The 24,159-nt window shown below is 36.6% G+C and overlaps 1 protein-coding gene and 2 non-coding genes across 3 annotated transcripts in view; 1 reads left to right on the top strand and 2 right to left on the bottom strand.

Annotated features, from left to right (window-relative positions):
* The window catches only part of LOC137239114 (centaurin-gamma-1A-like), a 455,958-nt gene that overhangs the window by 298,603 nt on the left and 133,196 nt on the right, over positions 1-24,159 (top strand). The gene's annotated exons all lie outside the window — the stretch shown is intronic.
* Positions 4,042-4,113, bottom strand: TRNAH-GUG (transfer RNA histidin (anticodon GUG)). Its single transcript has one exon. It is a non-coding gene; the product is annotated as a tRNA-His (tRNA).
* TRNAQ-UUG (transfer RNA glutamine (anticodon UUG)) lies at positions 21,471-21,542 on the bottom strand. Its single transcript has one exon. It is a non-coding gene; the product is annotated as a tRNA-Gln (tRNA).

The raw sequence follows: 24,159 nt of genomic DNA, 5'->3' as shown, positions 1-24,159 counted from the left end.
TAATTAATATTGCTGTGTTTCGAAATTAGTGTGATCTATGTTATCTTCGAATCACCAAAGGCTTAAAAACGCCTGCCGCTGCCTTGAAAACGTGTTAAGGATTGGTTATTTTGTGTACATCACAGTTCTAACTCACAGCTCAATTCGGTGGATGCATCCGAGATGGATTGTGAGCTGACAGGCTACTCAGCGGCAATTAACGGACAGTATGCAGAGTAAACAAGCAGTTGACAGGCCAATGTAGAGACAGCAGATCCTGCGAACGTGAAAAAACAAAACAATGCTTAAATAAACAAGAAATAATAACAAAGCCTCCGCACTGCTAATGAGGCTGCATAGAAGTCACGTCATTCAATTCCATTAAACATGCAAACGTATGTAGACTTAAAACTCCGCACATAAGCTGCATCCTGCAGCCGGACACACGCTTGTCCAGCTGAAAATTTTTTTTAAAATAATGCTCCCGTATAAAAAAAACACGCTGCAGTGCGCCGGAACCAAATTCAACAAAAACAAGCTTTTCATTGTGCTGCCACTGGGGTGGTGCATTTGTTGATGTTGGCGCTGGAGGTGGTGGTGGTGCAGGAGTTTAATGGTGTTGCTCGCTGACTACTATTTGTCTGGTTGAGTGAGTGACTGTCAGTTGTCGTTTACTTTCGCGTCGTCAAACTTTGCCACCCGTTGATGGGGGTTGTTTTGCTCGGGACAACATGTCAAAGAGGACAGCGAGCCAGTCGACAGGACATGTGCGTTATATAGAATGGATTATTCGCTGCACATTTGCTTTTATTAGTTACGAAATTAGTTAGTGATGTTGTTGTTGTTAGTGGAGGTTATGCATTCAAAGTTTATTGTCTTAATTGAAATTCAAAATAAAAAAAGAATCAATTAAATTGAAAATTATATAATTGAAGCGAATGCGCATGCGTGCAAGGATAACAAGGATTAAAATGTTCGTGCTATGGAAAGGGTTGTGATTTGGCTTTATTTTTTTGCATTTTTGTTTATGTTTTGCTTTTGGCTTTTGTAAATGCTGTTTTGTCAAAGTTAAAAAGGCTTTGAAAATATTTGTATTTGTCGTGTGTGTGTTTTCAAACAAATCCTGTATTCTTTTTTTTCTGATTTTTTGTCAACACATTTACTTGAGTTTAGTTAAATGCTGTTTCTGTTAGGTGTCGGTCTGCTAAAAGCCTATTATGGTCACATATAAATTGAATTGCTTATTTATTTAAGCTTTGCTGATTAAACAAACAAAAGGTTTCGTTAATTTTGTGGCAGAGGGTGAGATAAAACTTCAAAAAATCTAAATCAGTTGCAAAAACTAGAGCGTCATTCTCAGAAGACTATATACAGAGTAAGAAAATTATATACCTGAGGGCTCAATGTACTAAAAATTTACACAATGCGGTTCCGAAAAATCGTTTTTCTTGCTTTGCCTGAAAGTCGTCTACATATTGTTTTAGTCAAATCTTTTAGCCAAATATTCGTAATACTATATTTAAATTGAATCAACTTTTTTGGGAGACATTCGAGCTCAGTTTGAAAACTGAGGTATTTCTGAAATCTCAAACCTTGTTTCAATTTAAAAATCAAAACTTTCTCACTCAAATGGGGATTTTTTGTATGTAACTCAAGTCGAAGCGACTGATCCTAAATTGTGATTCTCGAATTTTACTCAAATGATGCAACATTGAAAATTAAATATTTTTTTATTTATTTGATTTCATTTTATTTCGTTTGATTCTTTCTTCGAAATTTCTGTATGGTTGAGAAACAATTGGAAAATCATGTTTTATATCAACTCGAGAAGCGAGAAAATAAATTTCTCAAAGGTTGGAGTGATAATTGTTCGATGTTTGTTGTACGATAATGTACATATCTCGATGCTTCCAATATTTATGATGGGCTGAAAAGAGAGCTCCGAAACTTCAGCTCATATCAAATCTATACAAATTGTCACTTAAGCCCTAATATCCTTAGATTTTGGTTACATATACATAACAATATTATCTTCATTTCAGTACTTAACTTCTAATCGATCAACCGTTGTCAAGTTGGCACCATCTATACGGACTTTTCGAAAGCTTTTGATAAAGTTAGCCACTCGCTTTTATTATCCAAACTAGCCAGTTTGGGATTTCACTCCATTTTTTATCGTGGATAAGGTCGTATCTTTCATCTAGAAGCTGTGTAGTAAAAGTTGACAATACTTCATCACGTTCTTTTATTGCCTCCTCTGGTGTTCCCCAGGGTAGTATTTTGGGTCCGGTGCTCCTTATTATTTTTATAAATGACATATCAAGCTCCTTTTGACACTCAAGATTTCTGTTATATGCTGATGACCTGAAAATATTTTCGGCTGTCACCAGTCACCTGGACACAGAGTTACAAGAGGATCTTAATAACGCTGTAGTCTGGTGTTATAGTAACCGATTACATTTGAACATAAAAAAGTGTTTTCATATTTCGTTCTCAAAGTCTCGTTCTCCCATTCCCACCTCATATTGTATCGAGTACTCTCAACTTTGCTCCCGTAGAGAAATTTCGGATCTCGGTGTTGTCTTTGACTCCAACTTCTTATTTCTTGGTCATATAAATTACATAATTGCTAAATCCTTCTCAATGCTTGCATTTATTCGCCGTTTTGGCTCAGATTTTAAGGACCCTTATACACTGAAATTATTGTATACGAGTTTGGTACGTTCAAAGTTAGAATATGCTGTATTTATCTGGAGACCTTATTATGATTGTCATATCAATAGGATTGAACGAAATGAAAAATCTTTTATTCGATTCGCTCTTCGGCCGATTGGGTTCATGGATCCGTTACCTTCGTACACTGCTAGATGCCAGCTAATTAACTTAAAACTGTTATACTCCAGAAGAATCATTCTGTCACTTTCTTTTGTTTATGACATAGTTCGTGGAACTATTGATTCCTCTGCCTTGCTAGAATGCATTTCATTTCATATCCCAGCCCGAAGCTTGAGGAGTAATGACATCTTTTTTATTTATCGAGTTAGAACAATGTATGCCTTTAATTCTCCTATTCTAAGAGCATTAAGAGAATTTAATTTGTACTCAAGTGTATTTTTTTTATTTTTTTTTAAGTGTATATGATGTTGATTTCTCTCTACCAAAAACTAAATTTAAATCGTTATTAAATAGGATCGTTAATTAATTTGTAATTTAATGTTTTTATTCTACTTAGTCTGTATGAAAATGGATTTTTTCTAGATGTCTTAAATAAATAAAAAATAATTAAACAACAAGATTTCTTAAAAAAAATTCTCTTCGATAATCGATAATTTTGGGGGAAAAATATAAATAAAAAATATTGAGATGCCGTTTATTTTTTCCCAGTCCAAGAACGCTCTCTAGCGTGGTATCTATAAATGTAAGCATGAAATAAAAGAGCAACGTGAAAATTTGACAGCTAATAATCTACATAGTTACTGGCTATGGGATATACATACATATGTGAAGGGTTAGACTGACTTTTGGGGATTTATTGAAGATTAGATCATGAGTAACGGTCACCTAAGCCATAACATACTATCAACTCCTACCAAAAAATGTTAAATCGCCAATTTTCATTGCTTCAGTTCATTTTGACTTGTTATGTTCTAACTCCGCTTTTCTCTTAAAAGAGTATGCGTAAAGAAAACATATGAATTATAACAAAAATGGGAAAACAGCTATAATTTAGCGAATACACTTAAAAGCTATCGTAGACTTTAAATGATTTCGACAGTCCATAGTTTCCAGGCTTTACCGTTACTAAAATTTTGAAACTTTTTTACAACGATTACCTACATTTTAAAAAATTTTTTCACTAATATGTCCCACAAAAATATTTCAATTCTTTTGTTAGCTTTATAAAAATTTTCGTTAGAAAATTACACTTGGTATGAATTTCTAAATATGTAATAGAATAACTTCCTACCTACTTTTTAGTTAATAATTATTTAAATACTTTTACATCAAAAAAAAAATATATATATATATGCTTCCTCCGTGACAATGCTCCCGTTGGAACACTGCCGTGACCAGGATTCGAACCTGGGTTACTACGGCCACAACGTAGGGTCCTAACCACTAGACGATCACGGCTATTGAAAGCATGTTTGAGCGTGTGATTATAGCGCATTAACAGACAGACGAACAAAACTAACAACAACAAATGGTACAATTTGCTCTAAGCTACCCGTAACACTCACGAAAATGGAGTAAAGCAAATGTAGCATAAAAAACAAAAACAACAACACCAATTAACGATAACATTTTTTGAATAACTCAGCAACACTCGGATGCCAAGAAAAAAAAGTTGAATTAAAATAAACAGACGAAAGATTTTGAGAGTAAGTTTTGTGTGTGTTTTTCGAAATTTCACGATTTTACTAAAAATACTTCAGAAATAAAAAAAAATTTACTAGATTACTGCCGCTGGCCGACAAATACATTTGTGTAGGTACATAAAAACGTATGTATATGTATATGTTAATGTGGATTAGGTTGGTTAATTTTTTGTTCAGCTGAAAACCAAATCGAAATTTAGTTGTAGTAAAAATCTACGAATGTAGTAACTTGGCTAAATCCAAGCTGTTTATGCTGAAATTCATAAAGATTTATTCAGGCATTAATAGACATTTCGTGGTGGGATTCGCCAATCTACACATTTTCCAGAATACGAATATTTAATGCTACAAACCCATAATAAAAAAAATACCTTGTTCATTTGTATTATTCCAAATTAGCAAGGACAAAATAATAAAAACAAATATCGATATCGAAGGTTACATCCTTCTGGGACTCGAGCCATAGCTCATTTGTGTACAAGTATCGGTAACGCATAGTTAAAGGAAAGCAGGGAAAGAAATGAGCTAGTATAGTCAACGAATCAGGTATTTTGTTCGTGAAGTAACGAAAATACGGCCAAATTGATCACATTATGTTTAGTTAAACCAATTTTGTTTGTGCCAGGAGAACAAATTTTTTGTTAATTTTAATAGTAGAGAAACTGTTGGTGTCAAATTAAAAATTGTCAGATTACCGATTCTCAATCAATCTAACTGATTTTTCCGTTAAAAGAACTGATTTCATTGGTCATTTCAACAGCGAACAACTATAAATACTATGCAAATGCATCAGCTGATTTTAAAGAGAAAATAACGCTCATGGCGCTCTCTGCTTTGTTCAAATGACAAAAATCTTTGTCATATTAACATTCACTGTTATTCTTATGTTGATGGAAATCTGTTATTTTACAGTTTTCATTGGTATTCTTAAGCTGCAGACATTGGTGCTTTATCGGTAACCGTATCGGTAACCTTATAACAGCCGATTCGACCAACCTTATGGGAATCAATGCAATCGATTATTGGTGCCGCTAAGACCGTAAGCGTATCGTAGCCAACCAATTGGTTTCTGGTTTACCGTCGTAACGATAAACAGCCGATTTCGTTAGGGATACGACTACAGAGATACGACATACGGCACCAATGGCTCCCGCTTTAGGGTGACAAGCATAATTGTTAGTTAACAGAGCAGGTGGCCACCGCGGTGCTACGCCTACCATACCAAAAATCATGTGATCAAGGTCTGGAAGAAGGAACATCAAATTTTTAGAAATAAATTTGTCCGATTTCTCAGCGGAGTCGCCCCTCAAACATTTTATGGTTTTTTTTAGCAGAGCTGTGGCTTACGTTTGTTGAACTGCTCTAATTTTGCTACGTCCCAATGTTTTTCCACAAATAATTTTAAAAAAGTACTAAGGTAAAGTACAGATTTATCCATAACCCTAAAAATCTTGCGCACCCGGAAAGTAAACTTTATGATCTATACATGTAAAAATAGCTACTTTTGTGTGTTTGTGTACCGGTTAATGCGCGCACTTTCACTCTAACCTCAAATAGCCTCATAAATATTACATTTTATTTGACATTTATGATCCAAAGCTGTCAAACGCGCATTAAGCAGGAGAGTTACAGATTTAGAAGGACACAACAAAGAGTGAAAGCGAAAAAAATTGGGAGAAAGCATACAATGCTTGAAGTAACTGATCCTTTCATAATGCTCATATTCGCAGTGCCGCAACTAATATGCTTTTATTAGCCTATTTGTTGCTACATTTTGTACTCATATATGTATCAAAAATGATTTTTTGTTGACACATTTTCAACGGTCTTACTCAGACTGGACATATTAATATACAAAGGATAGTGCAGTTATTTGGCTTTATGCGTACGAAAAACTGGTTGACAGTGATCTGGTGTGGGGGAAATAATATTACATGGAATTATGATTTTCAGCTTTAATAAGATTTGTTTCAGGTGTATATAACACGAGAAGAATTTTGAGTACCATTCGCGTGTTATCCGTGTTGCGCAAGTTTTTGTGAGCGTGACGTTTTTTTGCCTTGCGCTTTTAATCCTTTTTCCAAATACTCATGCAAAGAAAACGCAGTTATTGCATGCGTTTATAAAAATCGAATCCTCTTTTGCATGTGTTTTGAAAAAAAAAAAAAAACACAATTAAGAGTTCAAATTATTTGTCGTGAAAAGCTACAATGGGGAATAAACCTGTTTAAAAAAAGGGCGGAGGTTTTTATTTTTACAGTTAAAAATTTTCTACACCATTACTTAAATTGTTCATCCATATCCTTTTGTTCTGCTAGCACCTTCGATTTATCACTTTAATTGTGGCATAAAATAAAAGTAGCGTATAGAAAAAGTCAAGGTGCAAATTGTGCTGAATCCAGCCGCACGTGCCGCCATACCGACTTGGCGCTGGTTGCGGATAGTCCAGCTAACTGTACTACGATGCAGTGCTCAACTTGTGCAGGATAATTGATTTGCATGCCCTGCGTAATTGAAATGTTTTAAGTCGCGTGCAATTCCCAAGTCATTTTTCACTTGGTCTCCTTTGGCCTCTGATCGGATATTTTTTAGTTACTCACTGCATTTATAACGAATATTATGTTCAAATTTTGCATTCCAATTGCGTGCATACAACAGCCGACCGACCGACTAACCACCGGCCAATATTTGCATTTGAATGGTCAGCATGCGCAAGCGCACCACTTAACGCGCCGCGCGCCATGTGCAAGAAAAACGAGTAGCTGGCTGGTCTACCACTTAGGGATAGTAGGGGAAGGTTTTATGCTTACAAAAAACTAACCTAATGATTTTTATGACAGCTTATAGACCTACATCTGTATGTGTTTGATCAGAGCCAGTTTGTTGAGTCCTTCAAGTGTAATAAATAGCTTTATGACGGCGATGATATTGTCCAGCGGTCATTTTGGTCGCTTAAGTGGTTGCGCTTTTGAGTGTTGCAACTGTCAAATGTGCAATAATTTTGTTGGCTGCGATAAAATCGAAAAAAAATTTGCGTTACACTTACCTACAAAAGAGTTCAATAAAATTAATATTAAAAATAAAGCGTTAAGTTAATAAATTTTCGCTTAATTTAAGTAAGCTCTCTGATGCTTCTGTGTGATTTTGTGTGGCAGCTTTCCGTAATTGAAATGTAACAGAGCTTCGCTCCCCATACGTGGGAACCTCCGAATGAGTTTGGCTTCAGATTTCGGCTTCGGTATTTGAAATCGGGTGTATAACGGATATTTATCAGAAACAAGTAAAGGTGTCTAAGTTCGGGTATAACCGAACATTATATACTCAGTATGAGCATCAATTGCATATTTCATTTCAGATAACTTACTTTTCTACATAACACGTGGCACCGCCCGTTTAAAAAAAAAATGTCTCCACATTTCCTCTTACAATAAAACTTGATAAGTGGAATATCATTAATTCAAAACTATTTTTTTGCTAAGTTATAGCTTATTATTCTAGTCTACGACACTTTTAAACTTGTTTTATATCTAAGTTTCCGTGGTCTTTAACCGATCCCGTCTATTTTTACTAGAAATATTTTCTACTATAGGGAAAATGTGTGTACCCAATTTTATTACGATCCGTTAATTTTTCTTCGAGTTATGACTCCCGAAACATAGAAAATTTCTTAGTCATAAAAGGGGCGGTGCCACACCCATTTTCAAAAATTTTAGTGTTTTCCAATTTAATGTTATAATTCAATTTAAAAAGTAAAATTCTATTGATACAAAGCTCTTTTTCGCTAAGATATAGCTTATTATTTTCGTCCTCGACCCTTTTAAAAATCTTTTGTATAAAAGGGGGTGTGGTCCTTAACCGAAGCAAAGGCAACATCTCTGCCGAATTTTGTTACGATAGGTTTAACGATTTTTGATTTATGATGAATATTATTTGTAAAATTGATTTTATCACATGTGGGCGGTGCCACGCCCATTTAAAAAAATGTTTTTAAATTTTTATCAAGAGTCTCAATATCAGTTCACACGTAAAATTTCAACAGTCTAGGTGTATTATTTACTAAATAATCAGGTTGTTTGTGTTTTCCAAAATGTTATATATATAAAAAGTGGACGTGGTTATCATCCGATTTTGCTCATTTTCAATACCAATCTATTCTGGGTCCAGATAAGGAGGTGTACCAAATTTGGTGAAGATATCTCAATATTTACTCAAGTTATCGTGTTATGCGAATGAAAGATGATGCTCCGGCCAAGAAAGTGTTTCTATCGGAACCCGCATATCGAAACAGAGGTAGAGGGCGGCCCCACTCCGTTGGAAGGACCAGGTGGAAAACGATTTAAACTCCCTTGGTGTGACCAATTGGCTCCGGTTGACGGAGCGAAGGAGCGACTGGCGCGCCTTGTTGGACGGCCATAACCGTTTATACGGTTACGCGCCAATTAAGTAAGTATCGTGTTAACGGACAGACGGACGGACATGGCTCAATCAAATTTTTTTCGACACTGAAGATTTTGATATATGGAAGTATATATATATCTCGATTCCTTTATACCTGTACAACCAACCGTTATCCAATCAAAGTTAATATACTCTGTGTGCAAAGCACTCTGAGTATAAAAATGTTAAATAGGAAATATATAGAGTACACATATTTATTTTCATATGCCTCGGTAACATCGCAAATATTTTTTAAATTAGTTTTTCACTACATTTTTCCACTAATTTAGAAGTTGCACACTGACGTAACTGTTTTATATGTATTATTTTGTCTGTTGTTCTCTTCATTATACTAGTACAATCTACCTTGGTCCCAGTCTCCACTTTGGTTTCGATTTCGATAAAACAAATTTTACTAGTTCCGATTCCGATTGCGGTTCCGGTAAATACACCTTCGTTGTATCCCTACTAACGTTCACGATTACTTTGGTTACTCGAATTCGTATAACTCTCTGCTAATATAAAATAATTTCTTTAATATTTAGATATTTTGCTATCTAGTTGCTGCTTATTATGTGAGTGTTTGTACGAATGCATATACATTAGAGTGACCACAAATGCAAAAGTGCTGATTTTTTTTATTCCCCGCGCATTTTCTGATAGCTTGACAATAGAAAATAAGATCTGCATAAAAATCTGATCACCTGTAGTGGGAAATAGCCACGCGCATTTGACCTAAAGTTCAAAAATTGGCCTAAAAATTATGCATGGCTTTATAGACCAATATCTCTTTAAACAATGATTTTCGGAGAAATAATGTAATAATCATTTATATACAAAATGAAACTGGGAACATATTCTCCATATGATATTGTAACGAATTTGCTGCAAATCCTCTTATTTGCAATCCTCTGCTAAGTTCGAATCACTAAACAGTTGAATAAATAACTCCAATTTGTAATAATGCAAAATGGCCTTTATTAAAGTACTTCACAATAACATTCAAACTGTGCAACGAATAGCTTAATAACAAAACTGATAGCTTAAATAAAACTGACTTTCAAAATAATACTGCTATTGCTCGCTAGATATCGTCTTAGTCGTAACTGCTTGACAACTCAAATCAAACTGAATTCCAACGCCTCTACAATTGTCGCCTTTTATACTCTTTGATTTAAACCTTCGCATCTTCTAGAATCTACTAGTCCAGCAGCTCTCAAACTTCTCAGCTGTAACTACAATTGCACAATTTTATACATCTTCTAGGCGCTTCCAGAATCTACTAGTCCAGTAGCTCTCAAACTTATCAGCTGTAACTACAATTGTACAATTTTATAGTTTTTCTCATTGCATACTTATAGGAGTATCTCAGATATATGCATGTGCTTGTGCATTGACTCTCCGTATACGTACATGCATGGTACATATATGTAGACGCAGTTATTGTTTCGTTTATGTAGATACATAATGATTGAATTATTGATGTGAATGTTTGTAGTTTACAGTCTCTCGCGCACACATAGGCGTATAAGTAAATGCATATGTGTGTGACATCTCTCGGCTGCCGTATATATGTGTATACATGATTTGATTATTGACGTAAATATCGCTTAGCATGGCCTTAGCATCGCCTTAGTGATGGTATAGCTTAGTGATGCTAATATCCGTGACATTGCCCTCCACCTAAGTCTGATCGTCCCGATTAGACAAATCTCTCGATCTAAACTCTGCTAGCATCGCCAAATGTACCACTCTTCTACTCCGTGGTTTCTCAATGCTTTGTATGCGGTAGATGGTATCACTGATCTTCTTCACAACCTTGTACGGGCTTTCCCAACTGCACCGAAATTTGGATGGAACACCTTTCCGCCGGTGATGGTTGTATAACAGTACCAAATCTCCCGCCAAGAAACCTTTCGAATTATTGTTCTCATGGTACCTGTGTTTCATCGTACTACTCAATACCCTGGTTCGTTCCTTCGCACTCTGTTGTTTGGCCGTTGAACTACTTCGTAGAGCTTGCGCTGGACGGGTTTGCTTTGCATAATCAGTATCGTTCCCACGTTTCCCCACAGTAGTGCGCTCTGGCTTGAAACTATCCTCGCATTTTTTCTCGGAAATTCGTTGCTTCGTTTTCCTGCGTCTTTTAGGTTTTGTTAATGCCAGTGTTTCTCTCGCAGCTACTTTTGATTTTGATTTATTTGGCCCATTCGATCTATCAACCTTTGCCTTTGACTTTCGTGGTCTTTTCCACCAGTACCCGATTACTGCTGAACCCTTTTTCCAAACTAAAGTTAAGTGGTATGTCCTGGTTCTTTAGCGCATAATTTTTCTCCGCATATCGATCCTGATGTCATGGTCAACCAAGAAATCCACTCCCAATATGACTTCATCAACGATCTCCGCCACAACGAATTTGTGTAGAACCAGGACTTTTCCAATTAATACCTCACATACCACTTCGCCTTGGACTTGATTATACTCGCCTGTGACCGTACGCAACCTTGCTCCAGGTAATATGTTTGAGCCAATATCATGTTCAAGTCTGTGCTCGTAACTGTCTGCGATGTTTCGTTTTTCTCTTCAATTTTTGTTGTTGTTTCGTCCCCATCAGGATAAAAGACAAACTCGTCCACATCAATTCCTTGCGACTCCATTACCTCTCGTAGCCGTGCTTGAAGTTCGATCTTATTGCCGGGTTTATTTAATCCACGGTTCTCCAACTCCTTTTTCAGTTGCTGGATCTTCAATTCACTGAACTCTGCCATGTCCAAGTTGTATTCCCAATCTTCGGAATTTATTCAACAATTCCTCTTCTGACACCAATTGTAACGAATTTGCTGCAAATCCTCTTATTTGCAATCCTCTGCTAAGTTCGAATCACTAAACTGTTGAATAAATAACTCCAATTTGTAATAATGCAAAACGGCCTTTATTAAAGTACATCACAATAACACTCAAACTGTGCAACGAATAGCTTAATAACCAAACTGATAGCTTAAATGAAACTGACTTTCAAAATAATACTGCTATTGGTCGCTAGATATCGTCTTAGTCGTAACTGCTTGACAACTCAAATCAAACTGAATTCCAGCGCCTCTACAATTGTCGCCTTTTATACTCTTTGATTTCAACCTTCGCATCTTCTAGAATCTACTAGTCCAGCAGCTCTCAAACTTCTCAGCTGTAACTACAATTGCACAATTTTATACATCTTCTAGGTGCTTCCAGAATCTACTAGTCCAGTAGCTCTCAAACTTATCAGCTGTAACTACAATTGCACAATTTTATAGTTTTTCTCATTGCATACTTATAGGAGTATCTCACATACATGCATGTGTTTGTGCATTGACTCTCCGCTGCTCGTATACGTACATGGTACATATATGTAGACGCAGTTATTGTTTCGTTTATGTAGATACATAATGATTGAATTATTGATGGGAATATTTGTAGTTTACAGTCTCTCGCACACACATAGGCGTATAAGTAAATGCATCTGTGTGTGACATCTCTCGGCTGCCTTATATATGTGTATACATGATTTGATTATTGACGTAAATATCGCTTAGCATGGCCTTAGCATCGCCTTAGTGATTGTATAGCTTAGTGATGCTAATATCCGTGACAATATTTATACCTACCGTTATCCTTTCAGGACATATTGAGTCCTTAAAGTGAAATTAAATTTTTTTTTTTTGTTAAAAAAGCAAAAATAAATACTTAACAAGTAAGGAAGGCTAAGTTCGGGTGTAACCGAACATTACATACTCAGCTGAGAGCTGTGGAGACAAAGTAAGGGAAATCACCATGTTGTAAAAGGAACCTAGGGTAACCCTGGAATGTGTTTGTATGACATGTGTATCAAATGAAATGTGTTAATGATAATTTTAAAAGGGAGTGGGCCTAAGTTCTATAGGTGGACGTCTTTTCGAGATATCGCCATAAAGGTGGACCAGGGGTGACTCTAGAATTTGTTTGTACGATATGAGTATCAAACGAAAGGTGTTAATGAGTATTTTAAAAGGGAGTGGGCCTTAGTTCTATAGGTGGACGCCTTTTCGGAATATCGTTATAAAAGTGGACCTGGGTTGACTCTAGAATGCGTTTGTACAATATGGGTGTCAAACGAAAAGTGTAATAAGTTTTTTAAAAGGGAGTGGGCCTTTGTTCTATGGGCGGACGCCTTTTCGGGATATCGCCATAAACGTGGACCAGGGATGACTCTAGAATGCGTTTGTACAATATGGGTATCAAATGAAAGGTGCTAATGAGTATTTTAAAAGGGTGTGAGCCTTAGTTCTATAGGTGGACGCCTTTTCGAGATATCGCCATAAAGGTGGACCAGGGGTGACTCTAGAATTTGTTTGTACGATATGGGTATCAAATGAAAGGTGTTAATGACTATTTTAAAAGGGCGTGGGTCTTAGTTCTATAGGTGGACGCCTTTTCGAGATATCTCCATAAAGGTAGACCAGGGGTGACTCTAGAATTTGTTTGTACGATATTGGTATCAAATGAAAGGTGTTAATGAGTATTTTAAAAGGGAGTGGGCCTTAGTTCTATAGGTGGATGCCTTTTCGAGATATCGTCATAAAGGTGGGCCAGGGGTGACTCTAGAACTTTTGTGTACGATATGGGTATCAAATGAAAGGTGTTAATGAGTATTTTAAAAGGGTGTGGGCCTTAGTTCTATAGGTGGACGCCTTTTCGAGATATCGCCATAAAGGTGGGCCAGGGGTGACTCTAGAATTTGTTTGTACGATATGGGTATCAAATGAAAGGTGTTAATGAGTATTTTAAAAGGGCGTGGGCCTTAGTTCTATAGGTGGATGCCTTTTCGAGATATCGACATAAAGGTGGACCAGGGGTGACTCTAGAATTTGTTTATACGATATGGGTATCAAATGAAAGGTGTTAATGAGTAGTTTAAAAGGCAGTGGGCCTTAGTTCTATAGGTGGATGCCTTTTCGAGATATCGCCATAAAGGTGGGCCAGGGGTGACTCTAGAATTTTTTTGTACGATATGAGTATCAAATGAAAGGTGTTAATGAGTATTTTAAAAAGGCGTGGGCCTGAGTTCTATAGGTGGACGCCTTTCCGATATATCGACATAAAGGTGGACCAGGGGTGACTCTAGAATTTGTTTGTACGATATGGGTATCAATGTGTTTGTATGACATGTGTCTCAAATGAAATGTGTTAATGATAATTTTAAAAGGGAGTGGGCCTAAGTTCTATAGGTGGACGTCTTTTCGTGATATCGCCATAAAGGTGGACCAGGGGTGACTCTAGAATTTGTTTGTACGATATGAGTATCAAACGAAAGGTGTTAATGAGTATTTTAAAAAGGAGTGGGCCTTAGTTGTATATGTGAAGGCGTTTTCGAGATATCTACCAAAATGTGGACCAGGGTGATCCAGAACATCATCTGTCGGGTACCGCTAGTTTATTTATATATGTAATACCACGTACAGTATTCCTTCCAAGATTCCAAGGGCTTTTGATTTCGCCCTGCAAAACTTTTTCATTTTCTTCTACTTAATATGGTAGGTGTCACACCCATTTTACCAAGTTTTTTTCTAAAGTTATATTTTGCGTCAATAGACCAATACAATTACAATGTTTCATCCATTTTTTCGTATTTGGTATATAATTATGGCATTTTTTTCATTTTTCGTAATTTTCGATATCGAAAAAGTGGGCGTGGTCATAGTCGGATTTCGGCCATTTTTTATACCAATACAAAGTGAGTTCAGATATATCGATTTTTGCTCAAGTTATCGTGTTAACGGCCGAGCGGAAGGACAGACGGTCGACTGTGTATAAAAACTGGGCGTGGCTTCAACCGATTTCGCCCTTTTTCACAGAAAACAGTTATCGTCCTAGAAGCTAAGCCTCCGTCCGTCCGTCCGTCCGTCCGTTAACACGATAACTTGAGTAAATTTTGAGGTATCTTGATGAAATTTGGTATGTAGGTTCCTGAGCACTCATCTCAGATCGCTATTTAAAATGAACGATATCGGACTATAACCACGCCCACTTTTTCGATATCGAAAATTTCGAAAAACCGAAAAAGTGCGATAATTCATTACAAAAGACAGCTAAAGCGACGAAACTTGGTAGATGAGTTGAACTTATGACGCAGAATAGAAAATTAGTAAAATTTTGGACAATGGGCGTGGCACCGGCCACTTTTAAAAGAAGGTAATTTAAAAGTTTTGCAAGCAGTAATTTGGCAGTCGTTGAAGATATCATGATGAAATTTCGCAGAAACTTTACTCCTATTACTATATGTACGCTTAATAAAAATTTGCAAAATCGGAGAAGGATCACGCCCACTTTAAAAAAAAAAAAATTTTTTAAAGTAATATTTTTACAAAAAATTTAATATCTTTACAGTATATAAGTAAATTATGTCAACATTCAACTCCAGTAATGATATGGTGCAACAAAATACAAAAATAAAAGAAAATTTCAAAATGGGCGTGGCTCCGCCCTTTTTCATTTAATTTGTCTAGGATACTTTTAACGCCATAAGTCGAACAAAAATTAACCAATCCTTTTGAAATTTGGTAGGGGCATAGATTTTATGACGTTAACTGTTTTCTGTGAAAATGGGCGAAATCGGTTAATGCCACGCCCAGTTTTTATACACAGTCGTCCGTCTGTCCTTCCGCATGGCCGTTAACACGATAACTTGAGCAAAAATCGATATAACCTTACTAAACTTGGTTCACGTACTTATCAGAACTCACTTTATCTTGGTATGAAAAATGAAGGAAATCCGACTATGATCACGCCCACTTTTTCGATATCGAAAATTACGAAAAATGAAAAAAATGCCATAATTCTATACCAAATACGAAAAAAGGGATGAAACATGGTAAGGTAATTGGATTGTTTTATTGACGCGAAATATAACTTAAGAAAAAACTTTATAAAATGGTTGTGACACCTACCATATTAAGTAGAAGAAAATGAAAAAGTTCTGCAGGGCGAAATAAAAAACCCTTAAAATCTTGGCAGGTATTACATATATAAATAAATTAGCGGTATCCAACAGATGATGTTCTCGGTCACCCTGGTCTACATTTTGGTCGATATCTGGAAAACGCCTTCACACCACTCCCTTTTAAAACTCTCATTAATACCTTTAATTTGATACCTATATCGTACAAACTCATTCTAGAGTCACCCCTGGTCCACCTTTATGGCGATATCTCGAAAAGGCGAACGTCTATATAGAACGAAGGCCCACTCCCTTTTAAAAATACTCATTAGCACCTTTCATTTGATACCCATATCGTACAAACAAAGTCTAGAGTCCCCCTGGTCCACCTTTATTGCGATACCTCGAAAAGGCGTCCACCTATAGAACTAAGGCCCACTCCCTTTTAAAATACTCATTAACTCCTTTATTTTGATACTCATATTGTACAAACAAATTCTAGGGCCACCCCTGCTCCACCTTTATGGCGGTACTCATTAGCACCTTTCATTTGATACCCATATTGCACAAACGAATTCTAGAGTCACCCCTGGCCCACCTTTATGGCGATATCTCGAAACGGCGTCCACTTATGGAACTAAGGATTACTCCCTTTTAAAATACTCATTAACACCTTTATTTTGATACTCATATTGTACAAACAAATTCTAGGGCCACCCCTGCTCCACCTTTATGGCGATACCTCGAAACGGCGTCCACCTATGGAACAAAGGATTACTCCCTCTTAAAATACTCATTAACACCTTTCTTTTGATACCCATATTGTACAAACAAATTCTAGAGTCACCCCTGGTCCACCTTTATGGCGATATCTCGAAACGGCGTCCACCTATAGAACTAAGGCCCACTCCCTTTTAAAATACTCATTAACACCTTTCGTTTGATGCCCATGTTGTACAAACAAATTCTAGGGTCACCCCTGGTCCACCTTTTTGGCGATATTTCGAAACGGCGTCCACCTATAGAACTAAGGCCCACTCCCTTTTAAAATACTCATTAACACCTTTCGTTTGATGCCCATATTGTACAAACACATTCTAGAGTCACCCCTGGTCCACCTTTATGGCGATATTTCGAAACGGCGTCCACCTATAGAACTAAGGCCCACTCCCTTTTAAAATACTCATTAACACCTTTCGTTTGATGCCCATATTGTACAAACAAATTCTAGGGTCACCCCTGGTCCACCTTTATGGCTATATCTCGAAACGGCGTCCGCCTATGGAACTAAGGATTACTCACTTTTAAAATACTCATTAACACCTTTCTTTTGATACCCATATTGTACAAACAAATTCTAGGGTCACCCCTGGTCCACCTTTATGGCTATATCTCGAAACGGCGTCCGCCTATGGAACTAAGGATTACTCACTTTTAAAATACTCATTAACACCTTTCTTTTGATACCCATATTGTACAAACAAATTCTAGGGTCACCCCTGGTCCACCTTTATGGCGATATCTCGAAATGGCGTCCACCTATACAACAACCACCACTCCCTTTTAAAACTCTCATTAACACCTTTCGTTTGATGCCCATATTGTACAAACACATTCTAGAGTCACCCCTGGTCCACCTTTATGGCGATATCTCGAAAATACGACCACCTATACAACAACCACCACTCCCTTTTAAAACTCTCATTAATACCTTTAATTTGATACCCATATCGTACAAACAAATTCTAGAGTCACCCCTGGTCCACCTTTATGGCTATATCTCGAAACGGCGTCCGCCTATGGAACTAAGGATTACTCACTTTTAAAATACTCATTAACACCTTTCTTTTGATACCCATATTGTACAAACAAATTCTAGGGTCACCCCTGGTCCACCTTTATGGCGATATCTCGAAAATACGACCACCTATAGAACTAAGGCCCACTCCCTTTTAAAATACTCATTAACAACATTCGTTTGATGCCCATATTGTACAAACAAATTCTAGAGTCACCCCTGGTCCACCTTTATGGCGATATCTCGAAACGGCGTCCACCTATAGAACTAAGGCCCACTCCCTTTTAAAATACTCATTAACACCTTTCGTTTGATGCCCATGTTGTACAAACAAATTCTAGGGTCACCCCTGGTCCACCTTTATGGCGATATTTCGAAACGGCGTCCACCTATAGAACTAAGGCCCACTCCCTTTTAAAATTCTCATTAACACCTTTCGTTTGATGCCCATATTGTACAAACACATTCTAGAGTCACCCCTGGTCCACCTTTATGGCGATATTTCGAAACGGCGTCCACCTATAGAACTAAGGCCCACTCCCTTTTAAAATACTCATTAACACCTTTCGTTTGATGCCCATATTGTACAAACAAATTCTAGGGTCACCCCTGGTCCACCTTTATGGCTATATCTCGAAACGGCGTCCGCCTATGGAACTAAGGATTACTCACTTTTAAAATACTCATTAACACGTTTCTTTTGATACCCATATTGTACAAACAAATTCTAGAGTCACCCCTGGTCCACCTTTATGGCGATATCTCGAAATGGCGTCCACCTATACAACAACCACCACTCCCTTTTAAAACTCTCATTAACACCTTTCGTTTGATGCCCATATTGTACAAACAAATTCTAGGGTCACCCCTGGCCCACCTTTATGGCGATATCTCGAAACGACGTCCACCTATGGAACTAAGGATTACTCCCTTTTAAAATACTCATTAACACCTTTCATTTGATACCCATATCGTACAAACGCATTCTAGAGTCACCCCTGGCCCACCTTTATGGCGATATCTCGAAAAGGCGACCACCTATACAACAACCATCACTCCCTTTCAAAACCCTCATTAATACCTTTAATTTGATACCCATATCGTACAAACACATTCTAGAGTCACCACTGGTCCACCTTTATGGCGATATTTCGAAACGGCATCCACCTATAGAACTAAGGCCCAATCCCTTTTAAAATACTCATTAACACCATTCGTTTGATACCCATAACGTACAAACGCATTCTAGAGTCAACCCTGATCCACCTTTATGGCTATATCCCTAAATGGCGTCCATCTATATAACTATGGCCCACTCCCTCATAAAATACTCTTTAATGCCTTTCATTTGATACCCATATTGTACAAACAAATTCTAGGGTCACCCCTGGTCCACCTTTATGGCGATATCTCGAAATGGCGTCCACCTATACAACAACCACCACTCCCTTTTAAAACTCTCATTAACACCTTTCGTTTGATGCCCATATTGTACAAACAAATTCTAGGGTCACCCCTGGCCCACCTTTATGGCGATATCTCGAAACGACGTCCACCTATGGAACTAAGGATTACTCCCTTTTAAAATACTCATTAACACCTTTCATTTGATACCCATATCGTACAAACGCATTCTAGAGTCACCCCTGGCCCACCTTTATGGCGATATCTCGAAAAGGCGACCACCTATACAACAACCATCACTCCCTTTCAAAACCCTCATTAATACCTTTAATTTGATACCCATATCGTACAAACACATTCTAGAGTCACCACTGGTCCACCTTTATGGCGATATTTCGAAACGGCGTCCACCTATAGAACTAAGGCCCACTCCCTTTTAAAATACTCATTAACACCTTTCGTTTGATGCCCATGTTGTACAAACAAATTCTAGGGTCACCCCTGGTCCACCTTTATGGCGATATTTCGAAACGGCGTCCACCTATAGAACTAAGGCCCACTCCCTTTTAAAATTCTCATTAACACCTTTCGTTTGATGCCCATATTGTACAAACACATTCTAGAGTCACCCCTGGTCCACCTTTATGGCGATATTTCGAAACGGCGTCCACCTATAGAACTAAGGCCCACTCCCTTTTAAAATACTCATTAACACCTTTCGTTTGATGCCCATATTGTACAAACAAATTCTAGGGTCACCCCTGGTCCACCTTTATGGCTATATCTCGAAACGGCGTCCGCCTATGGAACTAAGGATTACTCACTTTTAAAATACTCATTAACACCTTTCTTTTGATACCCATATTGTACAAACAAATTCTAGGGTCACCCCTGGTCCACCTTTATGGCGATATCTCGAAATGGCGTCCACCTATACAACAACCACCACTCCCTTTTAAAACTCTCATTAACACCTTTCGTTTGATGCCCATATTGTACAAACAAATTCTAGGGTCACCCCTGGCCCACCTTTATGGCGATATCTCGAAACGACGTCCACCTATGGAACTAAGGATTACTCCCTTTTAAAATACTCATTAACACCTTTCATTTGATACCCATATCGTACAAACGCATTCTAGAGTCACCCCTGGCCCACCTTTATGGCGATATCTCGAAAAGGCGACCACCTATACAACAACCATCACTCCCTTTCAAAACCCTCATTAATACCTTTAATTTGATACCCATATCGTACAAACACATTCTAGAGTCACCACTGGTCCACCTTTATGGCGATATTTCGAAACGGCATCCACCTATAGAACTAAGGCCCAATCCCTTTTAAAATACTCATTAACACCATTCGTTTGATACCCATAACGTACAAACGCATTCTAGAGTCAACCCTGATCCACCTTTATGGCTATATCCCTAAATGGCATTCACCTATAGAACTATGGCCCACTCCCTCATAAAATACTCTTTAACGCCTTTCATTTGATACACATTCCAGGGTTACCCTCGGTTCATTTTCCTACATGGTTATTTTCCCTTATGTTGCCACCATAGCTCTCAACTGAGTATGTAATGTTCGGTTACACCTGAACTTAACCTTCCTTACTTGTTGTTTGTAATAATGCATGTAAATCAAAAAAAAAAAAATTATGATGTGTAAAGATACTAAAAAAAAACTAATTAAATGAAGTACAGTTTATCGTTGTTGCGCCAACAACTACAACAGTTTTTTTTTTTGTTAAATGCACATTTAATTTGCCCTATCTCAACATTTTCATAGCCTGCTAAGAATGAAACTATACCACATTTTTTTTTTAATTGCAAAGCCTACTACGATATTTTCAGTTTGGTAAAAAAAAGTTTGAAAAAATGCGGCTTGCTTATTTTAAATCATTTTCTTGACTATAATAGTGCATTAAAATTAAAAAAGTTACGATGTGTAAAACTACTTTAAATAACCTATTAAATGATGTATAGTTTATGCAATTCTCTATTTTTTAAATATTTATTTTTGCCTTTTTAACAAACAAAAAAATTTAAATTTCACTTTAAGGACTCAATGTGTCCTGAAAGGATAACGGTAGGTACAAATATCATATGGAGAATATGTTCCCAGTTTCATTTTGTATAAAAATGATTATTACATTATTTCTCCGAAAATCATTGTTTAAAGAGATATTGGTCTCTAAAGCCATGCATAATTTTTAGGTAAATTTTTGAACTTTAGGTCAAATGCGCGTGGCTATTTCCCACTACAGGTGATCAGATTTTTATGCAGATCTTATTTTCTATTGTCAAGCTATCAAAAAATGCGCGGGGAGCGAAAAAATTCAATACTTTTGCAAATACCATATGTTTTGTGGTCACTCTAATATACATATATGTATGTATATAAGATATTTAAAAATTGTTTCAAAAATACATTCAAAGATAAGCAAAAAAATCACTTTTTGCATTACAAAAGCTTTATTTAAAGTTACAAAAATCGATTCAAGAAACATGAAGGTTCTACCGAGATTTGAACTCGGATCGCTGGATTCAAAGTCCAGAGTGCTAACCATTACACCATAGAACCGGATGCTTAATAAATGGCTAAACTGGGTACATAAGCAGATATTTTGTTATACATCAGTTATTTTCGCCAATAAACTTATAACTAAAATATGGCAGCAATCAAAATTTTATTTTAAGAATATATATCACGTGCGGCTAAAAATATAAACGAAAATTTGTAAAAGCTTTTATAAAGAAGTCAAAACAAATGACCAGAAAGAACTCTCATCGACACCCGTATTAGGCCTTAGAACCAGGGGGATCACTAGAGCTGCGAAAATAGTTAATTTTTTTTAAACAATCTAAGACCATCGATTTTTTTTCGGCACTTTCAACAAATACCAACGGATTTTGGTACTATCGCTCGTTGTGCACTACGCTCCAGCAGAAATGCTTATTCATTCCTTTTTCAGATTGTGAGCTCATATTGGTGAGCTCTGCAAGCTTAAGGCATTTACATATATGTACATTCATACAGACATAAATAAAAAAATAGGCTGTTTAAAATTTATTTTTACACAGTTAAAAGTTTGAGGCTAAATTTTAAAATTATCATCGGGTTAAGCAATTTTTCAAACTTTTTTAAACTAAACTCCATATATTTCAGTTTACACGTACGTTTTTTTACATTCATTCGGCTTAAAATTCGGACGTAACTGAGCAATAATAGTTAATCCTCAAAATGGTTTTGAAATAAAACATAAAAAGTTTAAAAAATCTAAAAGCAGAAACTTGTAGACACTTTAAAACAAAATCAAAAAGATTCAAAAATCTGAAAATAGAAACTTGTATGCACGTCTGATTTTAAAAGAAAATCCGGAAGCTTAAATCTATTCACGGAATTCTAAAAATTAAAACTTCCAATTTTGAGAACTGCTGCAAGTCATATGTTCTTTTTCACAAAATTTTGTTGTATATGAAGTGTTGTATTGCAAGTTTGTTGTATAGCAAGTGTAGACTTTATAGTTTATAGTTTATTTATAAAAAGCGGTATAATCTAATAATCTTAATCTTAAACCAGATTTGGTTTGCTCATATGTAGATGTTTTACATAAAAGTTTCACTTTTAACCACGTAGAAACCGTTTAAATGATATAATACTATTGAAAGGCTTATCGAGGAAGGGTTTGAATTTTTGGACATTATCAATCGTTTTTATAGTCATTTCGAAAACCATCGATAGTGGCACTATCGATAACATTACAACTGTAGAAACCACCACAAATTGGGAGAGACAGGTGGAAAAATACTTGATCTTCCCGAGCTCTCGGTTGGTGTGTATTATCACAAAGCGGGGTGGGATTTGCTAAGAAGCGTAACAAAATCGTGTACTTTGTTATGGAATCGCATTTACCGTGGAAGCAGTAAGGAAGGCGGTCGGCATGATGTGTTGGTGCACAGTGGCTAGTCATTGTCGGCTGGGGCGGGTCCTTGCCAACCTTACTGTTCCTGCGCCATAAACAGAAAAAAGTTCCTATCATGCCTATTCAAAATCAACTGTCAAAATCAAAAAAAAAAACCTGACAGAAGCGCAGAGATCGACTCAAAACGCTTATCAATACAAAATAAAACAACATCCGGCCGTACCGGATGTCACGGACAGACCGTTACAACATTCAAAAATTTTAATTCAAAAAAAATATCTAACGCAACAAAAAAAAATTTACCGAACCGGAAATGACCGGTTACCACAAGTTCAAAATCAAAATAAAAAAAAACGCTGAAAAATAAAAATGCAAATAAAAGGAAAACAAAAAGGCCGAATATACATAGGGGCGCCGCGGGTGGTGTTGCGACGCCCGGTGCATTATCCCACCCTCAAAAACCATGGCCACCGTCGCACCTAAAATTCCGGTGGCCCCTTACCTGTATGCCTACATGCCTTCTAAATAAGTGGCGACGCCAGCATTCCCATTTTAAATTACAAAATTTATTTAAAATTCATCATAAAAAAAAACTGAAATATCATTAAGTATATCTATGTGTTTTAATCTTCGCGAGCTTCCTGCTCATAAGGCAATACAATCTGATTCTTTTTTTTTTTTTTATTTACTTTCGTGAAGTCTAAGTTATAATTTTGGTTGGCTTACATAACTATTTTATAAATTCATAAACGTATACAGGTTGGCACCTATCGGTATAATAGATTTATTATAATAACGTGTCTTTAAATGCTATTCTGCTTTGCGTACACAAATTCTGTTATCTGCCTAATAGCAAGTTTTGGTTAAGTTAACTTACTATTGATGTGTTTATGTACATAGAGCAGCCTATTTAACTTATTGGGTAGATAGGGATTAGTAAGATTTTGAAGCAGCACATCCGTGCATTTCTTTACATATGAATTGATTTCCTTAACTCTGCCAACAAGGTACCCAACAAAAAAATATCCAGTTCATGAACTACGGTACATGCATGTCAGTAGGTAGGTATGTTAGAAGTGAAGGAATCAAAATATATGCAGAAAAAGGAAATGGATATTCACTGGTAGGAGTGATTAACCATACCAAAAAAAAATATATATATATATATGTTTCTTTATTCGTCCAAATGGCATTGAATGGCCTGGGCATGTATATGTATTTTATCTTAAATGAGTCTTACTGAATGCTATGTTACTTCAATTGTAGGCATTAAAA

This window comes from Eurosta solidaginis, chromosome 2 (genome assembly GCF_040869045.1).
Source record: "Eurosta solidaginis isolate ZX-2024a chromosome 2, ASM4086904v1, whole genome shotgun sequence".
NCBI classification, from domain to species: Eukaryota; Metazoa; Arthropoda; class Insecta; order Diptera; family Tephritidae; genus Eurosta; species Eurosta solidaginis.
The sequence above is the reverse complement of the archived record's forward strand: the minus strand, read 5'-3'. Positions and strand labels throughout refer to the sequence as shown.